This window comes from Caloenas nicobarica, chromosome 9 (genome assembly GCF_036013445.1).
Source record: "Caloenas nicobarica isolate bCalNic1 chromosome 9, bCalNic1.hap1, whole genome shotgun sequence".
Classification (NCBI taxonomy): Eukaryota; Metazoa; Chordata; class Aves; order Columbiformes; family Columbidae; genus Caloenas; species Caloenas nicobarica.
Window position 1 is genome coordinate 22,116,146 of NC_088253.1, and position 13,052 is coordinate 22,129,197.

General features: G+C 55.4%; 1 protein-coding gene across 3 annotated transcripts in view; it reads right to left on the bottom strand.

Annotated features, from left to right (window-relative positions):
* KIAA0513 (KIAA0513 ortholog) overlaps positions 1-12,465 on the bottom strand; it is a 28,445-nt gene extending 15,980 nt beyond the window's left edge. For 2 of the 3 annotated variants that reach the window (XM_065640920.1, XM_065640918.1), the window contains exons 1-2: positions 12,332-12,465; positions 12,079-12,140 (exon numbers count right to left, since the gene is read on the bottom strand). The gene's annotated coding sequence lies outside the window, so the exon portion shown is untranslated. The remainder of the gene's footprint in view (positions 1-12,078; positions 12,141-12,331) is intronic. The other variant, XM_065640919.1, reaches the window with a different exon arrangement.
* Positions 12,466-13,052: the final 587 nt, after the last annotated feature.

A 13,052-nucleotide genomic window follows, 5' to 3' on the forward strand; every position in this document is an offset into this window, starting at 1 on the left:
TTGCTTCTCTCCAGCCCTCCAGCACAGAGCCCAAAAGAGCTTCACAAGCAAAACAAGCCTCAAACTCAGCCCCGTACCCACCCCACAACTCAGGTGTTGCTCCAGCAGAACAAATCCAGGAAAGGAACAGCAAAATTACAAAGCAAAAGCCCCAGCTCCCGCAGCCTGAGCTCCATCCACACAGGAAAATCAGCCTGACCGCTCGTCCCACCACCCACCTTCCAGCACATCTGTATTCTCCAAGTGGTAAACCACTGGCCCAGGTTGCCCAGAGAGGTGGTGGATGAACCATCCCTGGAGACATCCCAGGCCAGGCTGGACGGGGCTCTGAGCAACCTGAGCTGGTAAAGATGTCCCTGCTCGTGGCAGGGGGGGCACTGGATGAGCCTTGAAGGTCCTTTCCAAGCCAAACTATTCTACAATTCTATGAAATTCACATCTTCCCACTGGAGACACCATCCCGGGAATATCAGCAAGCACGAAAAAGCTGGTTGGAGCCATGGACGGACAGACAGGCAGCTCTGAGAGGTTTCATCAGAGGATATTCAAGTAGCAGGAGACATCCCAAGGCAGGCAACTCACTTTTAAAATGGTTCAAATCTCGTGACTTCTCTTGGCCTCCACCGTTTTACTTTCAGCGAGCAGCCACGTACCCACCAACCAGCCGCACTTGTCACCCCGACCTCCCGGCACCCTGCAAACGTCACAGGAAACCTGCGGCGCCCTGAAAGTTTGGAAGAAGCCTGTTTTTCCTAAAAAGAAATGCTGGGGTAGATCTGAACGATGCGCCTGGAGGTGCACATCCATGTGCAAGCAGCTTTCATCCGTGATCTGCCTTTGAACCCAGCATTTCTGGCTCATCACAACTTGGGAACTACCCAGTCCCAGTTTGCTGCGATGGCAATCCCAGTGGGGAGCAGGATGCAGCCAGGCTATGTCCCAGCTCTCCTTGGTTCCCCTGCCTGTGCCATCCCCAGAACTGGATGACAAACTCATCTAATCCTCATTATCAGCTCGGTCCATGGGCGGCATCCTGCGTAATGACAGCGCTGGAACCCACACGCGCATCTGGAGCCATCGGGGGCGATTAAAAACTGTAATTAAACCAAAGAAACCCCTGGCTGTCTTCTTGTAGCTACAAGAGGACCACCCTCCTGTCCCTCTGCTCCTTGGGTGCTGGGATGTCACCCAAAAACACAGTGCAAGGGCTCTGAAAGCCCCTGGGGACATCCAGTCCATTTGCGTTCCCTATTAGAGATGCTGCTGCAGGAAAGGGGAAAAGACACAAATATTCTTGCAAGACTCAGCTTGACAGCCCAGAGGGGACATCTCTGCTCCTTCGACTTCCACAAACCGACACGAGCTCTGTCGAGATCCCCAGCAGCGCATCCACAATGTGCCAAGGGCCACGTTTGTCCCTGTTGCTGCTCACAGCTCGAGGGTGAGAGATGCTCCTGCAGCATCTTGCCCTGGTCTTGCTCTGCAGCAAAGGAGGTTTAAACACATCCTGTGTCACCATTTCCCAGCTGTGTCAAGGGACATGTCCTGCCTAAGGGAGACAGTACGATGCTACCTCCTCTCACAACATCTCCTCCTGCCCTGGAGAGGACACAGCCCCAACGCAGGGGGGACACGGGGAGTCACTGCTGCTGGCAGGACAGGGCAAAGTGCCATTTCTCAGTGCTGGCGCTTTTCCACGCTGCAGCCGGGCACGGAGATCCACGCTTGTCTCATCCACCCTGTGCAGAAGTGTATCCAGATCCCCGCACGCCCTCGGGTTTGTATCACCCACTGTGCAGCCAGACCGCGGGGTCTGACACGGGCACATCACTTGCACCACGGCACTGCAGCATCTTTGGGTACCAGAGAATCGTGGAATCATTTCGGCTGGAAGAGACCCTCAAGATCATCGAGTCCAACCATAACCTAACTCCGGCACTAGCCCACGTCCCTAAGAAACTCATCTCCGTGTCTTTTAAACCCCTCCAGGGATGGCGACCCAACCAAGCAGCCACCCAACCCCATCGCATCCACGGATCCACCTCTGCACCGGGGAGAGGTGCCGCGGCAGGCACTGAGCCAGCAAAGGCATCCTGGGCACAGCTGTGTTTCTGCCAAGGAAAACTCCCTGTGCCGTAAGGGAACAGCCTGTTTCCTCTGGGGAACTGGTCAATCTTGTTCCCCTGTGTCATGCCCACAGCGAGAACACCCTGGCAGCAGGGTCACGGCTGAGGGACACAGTCCCGTTGAGTGCTGGATCCCCCAAACCACCCTAAACCCAGAGGTACTGCAACGACCCTTCCTCCCAAAGTGCCTCACAAACACTTAAACACAGAAACTTCCTCGCTTAAACAAGCGCTGGGACTTCGAGAAGCTGAAACTCCCCGGGATGGAGTTTGTTGTCCCCGCTGGGGATCTGCACTGGCAGCGAGGACACGGTCCCCGTTTGATCCAGGCTTAAGCCGCGTCCTCACCAAGCCGCAGCTGTGCTCCCCCAACTGCAGCCGCTGCCCAGCCACTCTGCAGGCTGAAAAGTTACAACCTCTGCAACTTCATAAAACTAATTCCCGGAACACCGGGGAGGCTGTGAGCTGAGACCTGTGCTCAGCTGTGCTCATCCAGGCGGAGCAGAGACCGAGCGCACTCGGTGCACGCCAGAATCAGCACCCAGCGCTGCGCCGGGACCGGGAGAGCCCGAGAGCAGGATCCCACCCCCTGGCATTCCCCGATGCAGAGGAGGATTTTTGTTTGGCAGGTGATGGGAACCCCCTTGGTCCCCTGGGTCTCCTCCCCAGCTGTGGCTCTTCTCCCAGCCCCAGCATCACTCTGGGGGGGGTCAGGCAGCCGCAGGCAGGACCCTTCCCCATCCTAAAGCCAGTATTAACTCACACGGGTCACTTTACAAAGCCAACTCGCTCAGCCTTAGAAACGGAGCCGTTTCAAGACAACCTGAAGCCCAGTGAGCTCCCAGCTCGCCCTCACTTTGCAAAGAGCCTTTTCTTCCCGCTGCCATCAGACACCAGATGGCAGCTCCCCGCTCGCCCGGACTTCAGAAGAGAATTAAATGTCTCTTGAATAGACCTGCGCTGTGTAAGACCGGCTTTTGTGCCGAGCAGCGGCTTCTCCTTTAATGTTCGCCAGTGGCCCAGCTTTCACCCCCCCCCATCACACACGCACATTCTCAGGGAGCCCCGAAATGGAGCTATTTAATCTGCAATTCCTATTTTTACCCAGCAAAATTGCACCCGGGGACCCCAGGGGCCAGGCTGTATTTTGGAAACAAGCTCCCCAAAAAACACAGGAGGATTTTCCCTGCCCTGAACACACTCAGCCCCCCTGCTCCCATGGGAGATGCTGCCTCCAGCCTCCGATAGGTTCATGGTTAAAGATGCAGCCAGCGCAGCAGCATGGCCAAAATATTTGCTGATGGAACCTGGGGACCCACGGGGCACCCAGAGACCCTCCATCCTACCCGGGGAGGACGAATGCACCCGATGGGCTGAGTTTAAAGATAGGATGGTGACGCTTCATCCACGAGAAAGCAGGTTCTCATCTCGCAGCACAAGACGGGGAGCGAGGACGGATTAAACCCCAGCACAGGGGGGACTGTGCTGCCGAGGCCTGTCCTCGCGTGGGGTCACAGCAGAGCTGGCGTCTCCCCCCTGGTCCCTTCCCTCCCCGCCTCTTTGAGCTTTTACCTGCACCCCGGAGCCTCGGCGAACCTTTGCTCGCCGGCGGGTCAGCGGCATCCGACGTGGCCGGGTCCAGCGCGGCCGGGATGCGGGGGAGCAGCGGATGCAGGTGACGCGGGGACGATGCGGTCCCTCCCTGCGGAGCCCGGGCGCATCGCGTCCCCCCCGGCCGCCCACGCAGGCACGCACGGCTGCGCGCACAGCCCGGCTGGCTGCCGCGCCGGCTCGCAGAAAAGGGGAAAAAAAAAAAAAAACAACAAACCAACCCTCATTGTGTAATTTTTGCCAGGGTTTTCACGGCCGGCCGAGCACGGCCGGCTCCCCAGAGCCGGCTCCCTGCAGCACAGCCCCCGCGAGAGCACCTGCCCTGCTCTGAGATTCCCACACCGAGCTCATCACCCCTCCGCCAAAACAGCCTGTCCAAGCTCCTGCACACATAGACATGCAAAATATTAAGCACGGTTAGATGGAGCATCTATCAAAGGGGAGTTCTCCAGCCCTTTCCATCACTTTTAGCTATTTTTTAAGCCTCCTCATCACTCGGACCCCTGAGGATTGTGAGTTACCTGCTCTGCTCCTCCCCAGGTGAGCCACTCCACGGAAAAAAAAGTACCAATTGAGATCAGAGGGAGAAAAGCCCCAGTGAGGATGAGAAACCAGGAGAGAGCAGCCGGTGCAGCGCTCAAGGGAATTATTGCTCCCTTGGAAGGCAGCGTCGGTGAGTCCGGCTTCTCCCCAGGCACCACTGGATAAAAAGCTCCACGGATTTGTGGCAAGAGATGAGAGAGAGGGGAAGGGTGAGACCCCTGGTAGGGATGGCCCAAAGCGGGTGTTACACACCAAGGTGACAATTTTGTGGTGCTTAGGACAGGGAGTCTCAGACATAAGGCAAATGACCACACAGAGGAGGCCACCCACCCCTCCACCTCCATCCTTGCCAGGCTCTGCCAGGGCACCTCAGCCCTCCCAGAATGTCCCTGTCACTTGTCAGCCACTGCTCACATTAATTCAACAGGCTGTCCCCAAAGTGGGATGGTTTGGGGGAGCAAAGGTCCCAGGGAACCCAGGGAAATATTGCCAGGAGCGGTGCTGCAGCATCCCCAGACCCAGGTGCTGCTGCACAAGGGCATCCTTGGAAAAGAGTCAAAATCCTCTGCATGGCTTTTCAAGTCTTTTCAAGCCATGCAGGGGCGAGAGAGATGGGTGAGTCACTCCTGCCACAGAGCATCCTCGTCAGGAGAGCTCAGATGGTGCCAATTAGCACAAAACCGCTCGGCGCCCCGTCCGTCCCCGCGCGGAGGGGATGCTGCCCGTCCCCCCCCCATCAGCTTCAGCCCACGGAGGGAGCAACGCGTTTGTGACACAAAGTTCGAGCTCAGCAGGAATCCAAGAGCATTGCTAATTGACTGTCTGCTGAGGGCGATTATGATAATTAAGTCAGTTTTCAGAAATTGCAAGCGACATGTAAAAACACATCCTGGGTCCCCAAATTTTTATATAACACGATGATGAGGGTTTTACTGCCCTTCCCTTGCCGGCTTTTGCTGGTTGGGTTTTGACTCGTATGCCTGATATCTAAAGTACGATTTGCAAGGCTGTGTTTTTTTATCTGTTGCTTCCAGTGCTGACCTTGGGTTTGCACCGGAGACGGAAACCGCGGCGAGGTGCCGGCTCCTGGCACCAAACCAAACCCAGCCTCCGGCACCGGGACGGGAGCCGAGCAGGTTTGTGCCTCCTCCACCTGCTTTGTTAGCTCCCCAGGAATAATTCACCTTAATGAGGAAAGGCAGCCACCCTGTGACCCTGCCGTGGCACATCACCTCAGCTGGAAGTGGCCAAGGACCTGGGGGACCCATCTCCACCAAGGTTCAGGTTGGGTTGTTAACCCAAGATTGGAGACTTTCCAAGCAGCTTGTGGAAACCACTCCACAAAATACTGTCCTTGGAGAGCGACCCCTCTCCCCAGCCCCCTCCCCAGCCAAAATCCGTCTCCCACCACCGCCCCATCCTCACATCCCCCAGCACCCACCTCCCTCCTCAGTGCGTTCCTGGGGACCCCCTGGGCACCCTCAGCCCCACCGGTGCTGCAGTGTTGAAGAGCTGCCTCTGCCCCCGGCCTGACGTGGATATTTACCATTCCATCCCCTCTTTTTGCAGACAAAGGCTCCGGGGGTGGCTGTGTCTGTCACACGCGATAAGTGCCCTATTTTCCTTCCCCCATCACAACGCGGCACGACTCCAGCAGCAGGCGAGACAGCCAAGCTCACATCTGCTGGGGCTGGTTCTCCAGCACCAGGAGGGAGGCGGAGAGGAGGGATCGGTGCTGAGTCCCCACCTACGAGGAGAAACACATCTTTTGGGGAAGTTACTGAAGTATTGGGCAATTTTTTGCTTCACGCCCTTGTGCAAAATCAGCCCGGGGCTGGGCACAAGGCACAGGAAAGCAGCCGGGGTTTCAAAGGCAGAAGGATGTGATGCAAAATCCTGCTGTAAGGAATGGGGGCAGAGCAAGAGTGGGGAGAAATGAGATAAAAGGTCTGATAAAAGCCCCAAAGCCCAGGTCCTGCATGCAAACTCCATAGGCTGAGCCTATGGGGTGAGCTGAGCCCCAGAAAAGTGGGGCAGCGCGATGTGTGGGGCAGGGCCATCAGGACACTTCAGCATCACAGAGCCACTTGCCCAACAAGAAATTAATTTGCATTAAAAAGACCCAAAACACTACAAAACCTTCCAAACCCCAAAGGATACTCACGTTCCATGATCTCATGGGCCAGGGGATGCGGTTCAGACCCACAGATGTCGGGGTCCTGGTGCACACCTGAGTCCTCCCATGTCATCTCCCAGCCCAGCCCACCCTCCCAAGGCCACCCCACGCTGTGTCCCCCACACACCGCGTCTCCTGCGCCCAGCTCAGGAGGTCCTAGCTGCTCACTGAGCCCTTCAAACCCAACATGAACACACAATACAACAACGTGTTGCAACCCCGTGTACCGTTGTGACACGGCTGCTACGAACCTTGATAAGCCGCTCTTCCAGACGGGACCTCTGCAAATCCCTCCTAATCCCATCTGGTTTATGGCATTAAGTTGGACCCTCCCGTACCGAACGCCCCTATTTGCACAACGGTTGGGAAAATCCTCTCGGTTCCGTATTCCTGGTTGAATCTCTGATGCAGAGGTCACCAGAGCTTCCTTCTCCTCGCTTAGAATTGCAGAATCATTTTGTTTGGAAAAGACCTTTAAGATCATCAAGTCCAACCATAACCCACCCCTGGCACTGCCCCATGTCCCTGAGAACCTCATGTCCGTCTGTCCAACCCCTCCAGGGATGGTGACTCCAGCACTGCCCTGGGCAGCCTGTTCCAATGCCCCACAGCCCTTTGGGGAAGAAATTGTTCCCCAGACCCAACCTCAACCTCCCCGGGCGCAACTTGAGGCCGTTTCCTCTGGTCCTATCACTTGCTACTTGGGAGAAACGACCACTTCACTTAAAGAAGTCACTAAAATAATAATAATTTGTAAAGTCCGTTAAATCAGTGATTTTGCATCACCTGATCTGTCAAGCAGCAAGGTGCCCAACACTTTGGACCTCAGTTTATCTTTCTACTTTATTTGGAACCACGTACCTAAGGATAAAGATCTGCCTGCGCTGACAGCTTTACACCCCACTGGTACATCCCATCCATGGCAAATCACTGGTCTGGGCATGGCACACCCTTTAAAACCGTTTACAACTATTTAAAACACAGAGTTTTCTCCATCTTACCCAGGCACAATGGAAGAGCTGGAGGGGACGAGCCCTGCGCTGACCTCCAGCTTGGACCAGTAAATCCCAGCTGGGATCCAGGTTACGAAAAAAGCCCAAAACCACAGCAATTTGGTGCATTATTCACACGGAGCAGAAGATGCCAGAGCACGCGCTCCTCACCACGGCTCGGTTCGGGTGATGCTCTGCCCTTCCCGGGGCCACCCCAGGGCTGGATCCCGCATCAGGGGGACACGGTCACACCAACATCTGCCCTTTACCTCTCCGCTGAGCAAAGCCGAGCTTGCCACGGGCTGTCAAAGACACACGTCTCCTTGATGTTGACTTGTTTAGGGAGGAAAAAGCGTTCCCGTGTCCCCCCGGGGTCCTCTCGGTTCTCGAACATCTGCCACAGCACGGGCGCTAGAATCGCTCAGGCAGGCATCGCCGTGTTGGGACGAAGGTGTTATAATTACCCTCAGCTTCCCTGTTACCTGCAGAGCGCTGGAAAAGTTATGCCGCGGAAGAGGAAAGCAGCCGAAGCTATTTTTGTAATGCCTTCCCGGGGAGACTCAGATGGCCAGGCTAACACGAGCTTGAGCAACAGGTGTGGGGCTCCTCTCCCCATGTTCTTCTCTGCAAATATGCCTGGATCGCGTTCGGCTCCATCAAACACTTAATATAGAAATAGCAAGGGCCCGTGTGGGTGTTGCACACACACTATTGCTGGCTGCATGGCCAGGCTGCCCCGAGCTCCTGCAATTTAAATAATGCCCCCAAGTGCTGCTCTTCATCCTCTCCCTTCTCAATCATAAACAAGCACAGCAAAGCACCTGGGTTGGAACTCGAGGAAATAAAGGTGGTTTTGATCTCTCCCGCCCATGCGAGGAGCAAACAGGGGAGAGCAAAGGTTGCAGTGGTGAGAACAGCTCAGCTTTCTGCTCCAGCAATGACACGGGGCCAGGGTGGCAGCGGGGACCTTGCCAGCATCGTGGGACGGCTCCCAAAGCAGCAGAAGGAGCTGATACGTCTCTGTTTGTACAAAGTGACGGGTTTCCTGGGAAAGGCAGTGTGGGGAGCCCGGCACCGCTGCCCGACGCTGGGCAGAATCCCCCCGGCCTCCCCAAAACACGCTGCTCGTTTGTGCTTGCTCTCTCGTTTTATGTCCGCCTCTCCCTTTTCTGTCTCGGTTGCTAGAAAGGGTGACAAGCCACGGTTAAATGTCACCTCCAATCCTGCCTGGGCCAGGCAGAGCATCGTCCTCCACCCCACGTGTGGCAGAGAGGGGCTCGTGGCAGCCCCGCGGTCCCCGGGGCGTGCGGACGTGAGCGGCTCAGGATGAGCGTGGCGGATGCTCGGGTGATGCTGGCGGCCACAGCACCAAAGGGAAGGTCACTGGCAAGGTCCTGCAGATGACTCAAGCCCAGTAATGCAAATGCCAAGGGCACGACATGCTGGCAGATGACTGGATGCTATTTTTCTGCTTTTATTTCCAAACCCTGACAAAGACATGGATTCTCAAGCAGACCGCATCACCCATCCTCTCCTGAGCAGCCCACTTGGGTGTAAAGTCCCCACAGACCTCCCTGCTCTTTTAACTGATTTAAGTTCAACACCTCCAGCATTCTCTGCCATCCTCGACGTGCAGCCCAGAACATCAGGCATCACCATCGACCTTCCCCATCCGCAGCACACGGTGCCCAGCAGCGAGCGGGCAGCGACAGGGAGGACTAAAGACCCGTCAAATTTCCAGACGGGAGACTGCTCCATCCCTAGGGAACAGCATCTCTAATTGTTTCGCATTAAGAGCTTCCAAATTCATGAGCACAATAACCGGGAAGAGGAGAAAAGCCAGTCACCCCCAGGTGACTATTTCTTAACATGCACCAACTCTACGCAAACCAAATTCGTTTTGCACACACCCACCAAAGCCGGTTCCCTGGCAAAACCCGTCACGCTCTCCTGAAGTGCTTTGTGCAATAGAATTTCCCGTTACAACAGCCAGCAGTGACTCTCAGCGCTCTGTTTGTGTAAAGCTCTATCACATGCCGGATAACAGCCCAACAAGGAATTTATAAATACAGTCTTTCGAGGCAGTAATTGTCACTCCAGCCATCTGTTAAAATGGAGGGAGCCAGGCAGTGGCGCGCAGAGGTAAAAATTCAGGGGAAGGCGTCACCGCGGTGCCGTGGAGGAGCCTCGGAGGGGGAGCGGGGGAGATGCCGGGATTTGGGATCTCACGGGAGCTGCACTTCGACCACTGGCCATTGATCCCAGGGCTCGTCCTGCCCACAGTCCAAAAAAACCCCCCAAAACACAAAGGATTTCCAAACTACATCAAATTTGCCAACTTTTGCCAATTCCACACCTTCTTGCTGCCAGGGCCGCAGGCCAGTCCCAGCTGTTTTCTCCCAGCAGACTCCAGCGCCTTTGCCCATCCTCTGGGAGCCCCAAGGGGCTGCTCGGTCCTCAGGCCCTCCCCAGGGAGCCCCACAACCCCAATTTTCATTTTACCTGCACCCCGTGGGTGCCGGTTCCCCGGGGCTGCTCCTCGCAGCGGGTGAGAAGCGTCGGGCGGACGGCGATGCCCTGCGCGCCCCGGCGAGCTCGGTCACCGCCCGGCGTTACGGGGACAGCTCTGCGAGCGCTTACGGGTGCACGATGATTAATTAAAGCTACAGCTGTCAAAATTAAAGATAAACAAGGCGAGCCCTTGACGCACCCCGTGCTTTTCCCTCTCCCCGGGTGCCGCCCCGGTGCCGACGTGTCCCAAGAGCGGTGGTGGCAGCTCCCAAGTGCCGAAACGTGGCCCCGGGCAGGTGGGACTGGAAAGACCTGTTGCTGCTCAGGGAGCCACAAGGTGTGGTGGAGGCTGGTGAAGCCGGTGTCACCACCTCCCGTGGTGTCACCACCTCCCGTGGTGTCACCACCTCCCGTGGTGTCACCACCCCCCGCCCCGTGGTGTCACCGACACCTCTGTGCTTGGCAAAGGGTCACAGCAGCCTTAGCGAGAAGCGTCTGGGTGCATCCCCACGAGGCTGCACCTGCAAAGGGAATACACTCAGTTAATTCTGCCCTTGCACAAGGCTGGGTCTGCAGGTCCCTGAGCCATGGGCAGGACCCCAGGTGCTTGAGGGGTAACCCCCCCATCCCAAAGCCAGGGTCGATGGGATGCCCCGAGGCAGCTGCTCCTGTCGTGTCCCAGTCAACAAAGTGCCTGAAACCGGTCCAGCCAGGGGAGAAGAAGAGGAAGAGAAGAGAAGAGAAGAGAAGAGAAGAGAAGAGAAGAGAAGAGAAGAGAAGAGAAGAGAAGAGAAGAGAAGAGAAGAGAAGAGAAGAGAAGAGAAGAGAAGAGAAGAGAAGAGAAGAGAAGAGAAGAGAAGAGAAGAGAAGAGAAGAGGGAAAAGGAAAAAAAAAGAAAATAAAAAAAAATTTTAAAAAGGAAAAAGAAAAAAGGGGGGAAGTGGGAAAAAGGGGAAAAGGAAAGAGGGAAAAGAGAGAAAAATGGGGAAAATGGGGAAAAGAGAGAAAAGAGGGAAAGGGAAAAAAAAGGAATAATAGGGAAAAAAAAGAAAAATAAAAGGGGAAAAGAAAAAAAAAAAAGGAAAAAGGGCAGGTTTATCTCTCCCTGACATTTAATAACCTTTATTGTCCTCCCAGCAGCAGTTTCCCATCCCAAGAGCCAGCAGCCTGGCTAATCCTCCTCCAGGCTGGAAACATACTAAAGCCCGGCAGCCTCCCCGTCTCCCCAGCCTCCACGAAAACACCCCAAAGGTTCAAAAGGCCCAAAAGAGCAGGAAAAGCTGCGGGAAGCAGCAGCCCTGGATGCTCCTCCGGAGCTCGCTGCAAACCTGCATCCCTGCCACCTCCCAGCTTCGCCCCATGGCATTTCCCGGGATGCTCCGGTTATTTTGCAGCACTGAGCTGGTACAAAAGGTGCCGAGGCCGCAGCAAAAACATCCGAGCCATCGCATGTGGGAGAGATGCTTAGAACTCGCAGGAGGCAAAAAGAGAAATTAATGGTGCTGCAATTCCCACTGCCTCCATCATTAGGAAAAGAAAACGCATTTGAGCGTCCTCGCTCGAATGCACAATGCAATTTGTTTCAAGTTTAATATTGTTCTCCTTCCCGGAGATGAGCTGAAGTTGGGAAAATCTCTGGTTTTATCGGTCGTGCTTCAGGGCGGACGCAAGGGAAAGGAAGGATTTGCAGAGACTTGTATAAAGAGGAAAAAAATCATCTAAACCTCCCCGGTGTTGGTGCCGTAAGAGGCGAGCGGCCACTCGACTGTTGTAAAGATTATCACCTGGAGCTGCTTGCTCATAAAAGAGCTAATTAGCTCAACATTCAGCTTTAGTCTCTTATGGAGGGTGTCAGGAAGGTTTTCTCCTACCCACCGAACTCTGTACCATTCAAAGGGACATCACCTCACCCAACGGCGTGAGTTTTGGGACAGGAGAAGAACGGGGAAAATCCCAGTTTTAACCGGGGTTTAATCCTCTCCTGGAGCCCTGGCCTTTGCACAAGGAGGTTGGGATTTTCCCCAGCCCGGCTCACGGCGTTTCCTCCTCGGGGCCTCTTGTTTGTGCAGGCGGCTGCAAATATTTCCTCCTCCCGGTGCCACAAAAAGGCTTCGCTTACCCCTCAACACCATTCCAGGAGAGCACCCGGCCAGGCATCGGCACCCGTGACCCCTTAAAAACCTACAAAACACCATGAATTAAGGCATCAGACCCGCTCAGCTCATCCGCCCAAAAAACCGCAGAGCTCCCCTACGCCTTTTGCTTCTGGCTTTTAATGCGAGCACGCAGCGGCGCCGTCAGCCGTGTCACGCTACGTAATTCAAATCGGGCCTCCAGGAGCTGCTGAAATAAAGAAATAATAAAATACAGACCTGGTGGTCCCACGGCAGCAAAATCCCTGGTGTTTTGTTTTCTTTTTTTTTTTTCCCCCAGGGCTGGAACAAGGAAGAGATAAAACACGCTTGCTCCAGAGCACAGGCAAACAACAGCTTATCACCACACTCGCAGCCTCAAGGCTATTGCACGGCTTCAGGAAAAAGTATTATTCCTTTCCGCTCGCGGGAAAGTTTCTATTTTGGGCCCCCTCCGTCACACCGAGCTGCTGCCTTCACCGCACGGGGCCGGGAAACCATCAGCCCCGAGGGATCCTGCAAAGCCCCGTCCTCCCCGGCTGCCAAACTCACCGGCAAACCGCTGAAGTTTTGGCGAAACAGAGATAGCTTTTGTTAAAGCTGCAGATTCCTTGCAGTTCATCTTGGTTTGACATATATTTCTTTTTTTCCCCCCTTGAAATGGCTTATTTCCCAAGAGATCTCCCAGCAGAGACCCAACACATCAGCCTGCAGCAGGGACCTCATGGCATCGCCGCCGACAGCCCAAATTTGCCGAGGGAGTTAAATCAGGGCAGCTGAAACACATCTGCCTGCAGATTCCGAAGGGCACCGGCCGGTGCCCTCGCTGTGCTGCTGGGGAGGCTGCCCGGGAGACCGGGCACCACTTTGGGGGTGTTTAGATGCTGGGGAGGGTCCAGCCAGGGCTACCAGAGGGTTTGGGGCTGGTGTTGGTGTCCCAGGGGATGCTCACCCGGCTCGG